Genomic DNA, 7,916 nt, shown 5'->3' with positions numbered 1-7,916 from the left:
TCGACTGACACACCGTAGTCAGCCGCAGCGACCAGGCATAGGATGAGTCTCATCTCTCACTCGCACATAATCTGTTTTTACTCTATTTTCATCCAGGACAACTAGACATTTAGTACACACATGTTTTACAGCTCACGAGTATTAACATGATCACTGAAAAGGAAAAGAAAGGAAGCCCAGGATGCCGCATGCCCGGGAAAACCACTGGCCGGCTGAGAGTCTGCAGCAGGTCCTCTGTGAGCCACCGCCAGCAAGCCACCCCTTGCTCTCAGCCTCGGAGTCAGCTGCGGACCGTGGAGGGGCTCATGGGACTGTTCCGGGGTCCTCCCTCCCAGCACCTACTGGGGGGTCCTGGAGAGACCCAGGTCACCTGGGGCTGGAGAGAAATGCAGCACCACGTTATAAGACAGAGTTTGTACTTTGACAAGATCCAGGTGGCTGGTGCTGACATTAAGATCCCAGAAGAGCCCACAGACCTACCATGGTGAATTTACAGCTGCGGCAGGGAGTGTCAGGGGTAAAGGCCAGCTCCTCCTCCTCCCCTGCCCTGAGTAGGGCAGGCCTTTCTCTGGGCGCTCTTGCTCTGGAGGGAGAGTTGTAAGATGCTGGACTACTACAGGGCCGACCATGGTTCGAGTCCAGGACCTGGCAGCTTGCTTTCTCACTTTCCCTCTCTATCTCTCTGCCTCTCTCTGGTGAGCACATGTGCCCTATAGCAATTAATGACAGTAATAACAATAAATGAGGAATAATTAAATAAATATTTATTTTAAAAATAATAATAAACTCCATATGCTGGTCCCAATAAAATAATTCTTTAAAAGAACAAAAGCCAGGACCAGCAAATGACTCAATGGTTACATTGCTGGACTCCTATGCAGTTTGAGTCTTGGACCCAGAGGCTTGAAACTCACGCCAGGCACATGTGCATGCATGCCCATAGTCCCCAGAGAATGGAGAAAAAGGGATTGCGGCATGGCCATCCCCCACCCGGGGGGTAATTTCTCACTTTCTGACTCTGTCTCTCCCTGTCTCACTGGTGAACACGCATACCCTATAGCAAAAATCTCTCTTAGAAAATAAAGTGGAGGGGTGGCAGGTGGTATGGTGGCTAAGGTGCTGGACTCCCACCTGGCCGACCATGGTTCAAGTTTGGAAACTGGCAGCTTGCTGGCACTTTCCCCCTCTGCCTCTCTGTGGTCAAATTAAATAATAGTAATAATAAATAAAGTTAAATAATTTTTTTAAAAAGGTAGTGGCTTGCATGTCATTAGGGATAGACAGGTGTAAACATGTGGCCCCAAGCAGTCCAGCGTGGTCTTGAGGTCACAGGGGACCAGTGTCATGCGTGCGGAACCCATGGCTGCACCCCTAAGCCACAGCTGCCCTGGGAAGTGGCCACTCCCTCCAGTGGAGGAATGGGCAGATGGAGCAGCTAAGGGTGGTCCTAAGAACCCACCGGACAGCAAGTTAAAGACCCCAGGCAGCAGCTTAGTGTCCTAAATGCCTCTGTGACGGCCAGTCCTGCACTGGGCACCCATCCTGCACAGGCACTGGGTGTTCAACACTGAGCTGCGTGGGGAGGGGGTCACAGCCGGGAAGGACAGTCGATGGGGTGCTGCGAAGACTGCAGGCAGGGGGAGCCAGGTCAAGCAGCTCAGGCACAAGGCACCTGTACCGTGGCCCTGCAGGAGGGAGTCGCCTGGTCATAGCCTCTAGACAGTGACCCGGCATCAGAAAATGTTCCAGGCCTGAGGAAAGACCTGGGTCTGGGCCAAAAAGGGACAGGAGCTGGGCGAGGCCCGGGAGGAAGGTGGGGTGTTGCAGAGGGCGGGGAGCCCTGCCCTAGCGCGCCCTCTGTCCCGGGCGCGCACCCTGCCGGGAAGCCCTGGGGCCGCAGCTGCTAGGGCCGGCCCAGAATAGCCTCCCTTCCGGGCAGGGCTGCCCCGGCTGGCAGAGCCAGCGCCCGAAATAGGGCTCTTGTTGAAGGCCAGCGGGTGGCTAAGGAGGGAGGGCGCGAAGACCGCCCTAACCGCGCGACTCCGGGGTGCCGGTCTCAGGGCACCAGACAGGGGTTCTGCCACAAGGATCCGGAGGCCAGGGCTCTGGGATAGAGGAGGATTTCGTGGCGGGGACCAGGGTGAGGGACAGGGACCGAGGCGCCGAGATGCTGCGGAGCGCAGGCGGGGATGCAGGCGCTGGGGACGGAGGGCTGGGGTTCCGCGCAGGCCGGGTCTCCGGGACGGTGGCGAGAGGCGGGGCGCAGGCCGGGGGCCGGGATCCCGGGCGCAGGGCCAGCCCCCAGGCGGGTGGGGCCAGGCGCTGACCTCACAGCCTGCGAGGAAGCCGGTCGGGCCGGCAGCTGATGGAAGGCCTGAGGAATTCCCAGCTGGCGGCGCGGTCGGGTGTGTGCGCGCGTTCCCCGTCTTCCACTGCAATCGGAGCGGGCCGAGCGAGCAACAGCGCAGCGGTTGCCATGGCCACGGACCCGCCAGGGCTAGCGGGGAGTGGAGGGGACCAAGGGCCGCGTGGTCGCCACAGACTGGGCGCCTTGCCCTGCAGAGACAGGGATGGGAGAGTCCCGGGCAGTAGGCAGAGGGCGCCTGCACTCACTCCCGCCAGGTCCCATTGACCTCCGTGTCCTTCGGTGGTTTCTCCCTCTTTCAGACGCAGCCCTGGGACCTGGTGGTCCTGGAGGGCTCCCCGCCTGCCCAGAGGTGGGCAGCAGCGGCCCCAAGATGGGCTCCACTATCGATGAAGTGAACGTGGCATCTCGCGGGTCTGAGCTGGCCTCTGCCCTGCACAGCCACTACCACCCACTGCTCGCCCACCCTGCACCCACACAAGCCTCCATAACCTCTCCCAGCCTCGGTTTCCTCATCCGCTAATGAATAGTAAGGTCTAGGAGCCAGGGGTGTCGTGATTAAAACAGAATAGTTATGCAAGGTACTCTGCACCCTACAAACGTGGTCCTGGTTCCTTTGTCCCCGTCCTCAGTCAGGGGCGTGAGATAGGCCTGCACATGAGCTGGCCCTACCCATGCCTGCAGTGGAGGGTCGCACCTTGGCAGAGCCCTCCCCCTCGGTGGGGCTACCTTGAATCCCGCCTCTTACACCAGGATGGGCCAGCTAGCTGTAGAAGCCTGCAGGAATCCCAGGCTGAGGGCCAAGGATATTAACAGAGGCCCAGGCTGGCTAAAGTGAGTCAGCCTCTCCTTCAGGGTGTTCGCAGTTGCCTGGGCTGTGGGGCTGCCAGAATCAGCAGCTTCAACATCACAGGGAAGACCAGCGTGTCCTGGGGGTGGGGTTAAGAGTGCTAGGCCTCAAAGGGGCTCTTGATCCCCCTTCTCCTCCATGGGAACCAGGGCTCAGGACCAGGCGAGCATGTAAGGAAGGGCGGGCCTGACTTACTGTAACTTCCTGGACGAAAGCCTGATTGTCCCGTGGTTGGGCAGGCCGGCCAGGGAGGCCCCTGGTGTAGGGAGGACACGGGGAGAAGTCGCCTTGCGTTGCTATTGCTAGGCCCAGTGTGTGAGCAAGAGAGGGCGTTCAAGGAGGGCAGGTGCTGTCCCTGATTCTCCAGGAGAGCTGGAGACCAGGGGGCTGCCTGGACGCCGGCTGCCTCTCCCCTGCGCAGGTCGGCAACAAGACTGTCCAGGGGCTCAGCCCCTTTCCCAGGCCGTCGGAGCAGCCAGCACTGACTGCACTCACTGTGTGCCAGGCCGTGTGGGCATTGGCTCCCCAACTCTCACAGCACCCCAGGAAGTGGGGACTACTATCCCCATTGTAGGAATAGGGAGAGTTAGAGACCTGCCTGGTCTCACAGCTTTCAGGAGCAAAGGGACACACACACCCAGACCCCTAATTCCATGCCATCTGGCCTCATAAGTGTGGGAGCCTCTGTGGCCCCGAAGAGCCCTGATGGCCCAGTGGCCCGCCCAGGTGCCCCCCACCCCCACCCCGGGCACGAGCCCACTGCTTGCTCGGTACTCAGCTGACTTCCTGCCCCTGGGAGGACAGCTGCCGGTATGGGTATGTGAGGGCAGGGCGGCCCCCTTCCTGTGGTTCAGGTAAGGCACACCCCCATGCTTTCTTGGTACCCTCCCTGTCTCCTTTCCCAGGCTCTACCAGACCTGGGGACCCAGAGAGCTTCCAGGGCCAGATGTTTGTCTCACTGCAGGGCTGGGCAGAGTGGGCAGAGGGCTGCAGGCGCTGGCCGAGGAGGGCTAGGGGGAAGGTACACAGCGGCCTCCGCATTACAGTGCCTCTCTGAGGACGGGAAGGGTGCAGCAGGGGCGGGTGCAGCAGAAAGCCCTTCACTGCGTGTCCCCAGGGCACCCCAACCTGGTCATCGGGGGCTGGCAGGAGCATCTGGGGATCACTGTGCCTTTCCCCAGCTGACATCGTCTGTTCTCATGCCCTGTGCCGCGCTCCATCCTGCCCGTAGAAACTCAGAAAGAACGTTCTAGAAGACGGTGCTCCCTGTCTGAGGCGTCCAGGAGATTGCTAAAAGGGAGGATCTTCACTGAGAAACGCAGGAAGCGCTTCTAGAGCCAGCGGAGGCCAGGCCGGGTGGTAGGATGGGTGCTTCCTCCCCAGGAGAGAGCAGCGGGGCTGTGCAGCCTGCCATGGCTGGCTGGGCCATTGCTGGGCTCCACCCCGGGCACCTTTTCAGTCCATCCTGAGCGCTCACTCAAGGCAGCTCTAGCGGAGTGCAAAGGGCATCGCCCATCTCTCTGCCCAAGAGACAGGAAGAGCGCGCAGCTCAGCTCTTACTGGAAGACGCGAAGAAAGGACACGTGTTCTTACTCAGATCCCATGCGACCACCGTGCTGGGCTGAACAGTGTCCTCCCACATTCCTGTCCATCTGGAACCTGGACAAATGCCACCTCATTTGGAAATAGAGGCTTTGCAGGTGCAATTATGCTAAGATGAGGCCGTGCTGTGTGAAATGGGGCACAGGTTAGGGGTCTGGGTGTGTGTGTCCCTTTGCTCCTGAAAGCTGTGAGACCCGGCAGGTCTCTAACTCTCCCTATTCCTACAATGGGGATAGTAGTCCCCACTTCCTGGGGTGCTGTGAGAGTTGGGGAGCCAACGCCCACACGGCCTGGCACACAGTGAGTGCAGTCAGTGCTGGCTGCTCCGACGGCCTGGGAAAGGGGCTGAGCCCCTGGACAGTCTTGGTTCCCGTGCCCATCATCTGGCATTTGAGTGCTGGCCTGACCTGCGCAGGGGAGAGGCAGCCGGCGTCCAGGCAGCCCCCTGGTCTCTAGCTCTCCTGGGGAGTCCAGTGACCGGGGACCTTACGAGGAGATGGAAACTTGGATACACGTACACAGAGAAGGCCAAGAGAAGACAGAGGCAAAGACTGGAACAAGAGTCCACAAGCCAAGGGGTGCCGGGATGGGCAGCAACCAGAGCGGGAAGGAGCAGGGACACCTTCCCTGAGCCCTCGGAGGGAGTGTGGGCCTGCATGCCTGACTTGGGGATTCTGGCCTCCAGACTATAAGAGTACAAACTTCTGCCTTTTTCCTTCCTTTCTTTTCCTTGTTGTTTAATAGCCAGAGAGTGCATTCCCTCACTGGAGAGAAGGACCGAGAGACAGAGGGAGAGGGAGAGGGAGAGGGAGAGAGAGCACCCCGTCAATGGGGCATGGCCGTGCCACAATCCCTTCTCCATCTCTCCACCGGTTGAGGCTGGGGGCACACATGCACGCACGCACACAGCCGGCGTGGTTTTAAAGCCAGCAAGGTGGGGATTTGGACCATGGCAGGACGTGTGGGATCTGGCTCATTTTAACCACCTGGCCACAGGCCTGGCCTCAGCTTTGCTGTGTTAACCCCCCTGGTCTGGGGCATTTTTGTGACTGCAGCCCTGGAGAGCTCACATGACCATGGAATGTCAAAAGGGCAGTTGCGGAAACAGAAGGAAACACATCAGGCACAGAAAGAAGAGGCGTGGCAGGGCCAGGGGAGCACAGTGAGGGTCCCTTCCTCAATAGCCCCTCACCCCAGGCAGGACTGGACCTGGCGGCTGAGCTTCAGGAGAAACGGCATCTTCTCCCCGCCAGAGTGGTCAGAAGTGTCTGGGTCTTGCTAGGTCCTTGTAGACCCTGTTCACAGTAAGTTCGAGACATGGTCGCATCTCATGCTCATAACAGCCCGCGAAGCAGGCTCACTGAGATCCCCGTGAGTGGATCAGGAACTGAGGCAGGACAGCGAGGTGCCCAAGGTCACTCGCCAGTCAGCAGTGGTCTGGGCGCACACCCAGCTTTCCCACCCACAGCCTCTGACCTCTGCCCCCTACCCACCCTCTGCTGGTGCAAGGCTCCTGTGCACACATCCGGAACCTCACCTGGGCAGAGAACACGGCCCACTGCCCGGGCCAGCCTGGGGAGCTGCAGCCTGCTTGCTGGCTCTGGGTCCCAGCTCCACTCCAGGCAGGCCCCTGGTCTCCTGTTAGCTGTGTGCCCTGGGGAAGTTACATTACAATGCGTTCTGTAGTTTCCTCTGCTCTGAGGCCTCCCTGGCCTCAATCGGGGTCATTAGGTGGCATTATGGTTATGGTACTGGACTCCCACAAGGTCGACCACAGTTCTAGTCGCAGACCTGGCAGCTTGAAACTTACGCCGGGCACACATGTGTGCATGCCCAAAATACCAGAAATGCCTGGAGGAGAAGGGATTGCAGTGTGGCCAACTCTACTGAGGGTGATTTCTCATTTCCCCTCACTGTCTTTATCTTTGTCTTCATCAAGTGCAGGCACCCTAAGTAAAACAAAACAAAACAAAACAAAAACAAAAAACTTCAAACAAAAAATTTAAAGTATCAGTGAGGACCAGTCAATGGCATGGTGGTTAGATCCCTTGGGACCAGTAGGTGGCATGGTGGTTAAGGCACTGGACACTCCCATGTGGCCCACCACAGTTCAAGTCGTAGACCTGGTGGCTTACTTTCTCGCTTTCTGTGTGTGTGTGTGTGTGTGTGTGTGTGTGTGTGTGTCTGATCAAATTAAAATAAATGAATGAATAAATAAAATTAAATAAATAAGTCTTAAATAAAATTAAATAAATAAGTCTTTAAAGAAAAATGGTGGTTGGATCCCACATGGCCAATTGAGTGGTTCGTGTCTTGGACCTGGCTACCTGAAAATTACTCTAGGGATGTGTGAATCTCAAAATCCTGAGAAGGGGCCAGCAGGTGGTGTGGTGGTTAAGGCACTGGACTCCCATATGGTCAATGGTGGTTCGAGTCCCAGAGCTACCAGCTTGCTTTCTTACTTCTTCTCTCTCTCTCTCTGGTCAAATATGAAAAAAATAATAATAATTCTGAATTAAGTTATTCTAAAAGAAAGGAAAAAGTCCCAAGAGGAGGGTGGAGGAAAAGGAATAGTGGTGTGGCCATTCCCCCAGGGGTGGTTTCTCACCTTCCCTCTATCTCTCCAGTAAGTGCACATGCCCTGTAGCAAAATTAACACACACACACAATGTCAGTGAAACAGGGCCAGTCCCATAGCACAGCATTTAAACCCTTTGCAAAGAAAGTCAGACCTCACGTGACTAACCCACAGCTCCAACCCTGGCCCCCTCAGGCTAGGTACGTGTTCACGTGAGCCTCAAACACGGATGGGAGAGAGGGAGGAGTAAGGATCGCATGTCCACACCCAGCAGGGTGAGGGGTGCTTCCCTGTGCCCTACTGCTCAAGCACATGTGCCCTCTAGTGATTTTAAAAAGTTTCTGTGACAGCAATAGACACGCCAGGCAAGAGCTCTTTTCCTCCGGCTGCACTGGGGAGCTATCTTACTGGCCCACGGGCAGGGCAGATCAGGGTCAATGCATTCTCCTTACTGCTCATCGGTGTCCCACAGACCCCACCAAAGACCAGTAAGGGGTGCCCCAGGAGCTGGCCGCACACAC

Source organism: Tupaia chinensis, unplaced genomic scaffold (assembly GCF_000334495.1).
Source record: "Tupaia chinensis unplaced genomic scaffold, TupChi_1.0 Scaffold000159_1, whole genome shotgun sequence".
NCBI classification, from domain to species: Eukaryota; Metazoa; Chordata; class Mammalia; order Scandentia; family Tupaiidae; genus Tupaia; species Tupaia belangeri.
This window is presented reverse-complemented; position numbering follows the sequence as displayed.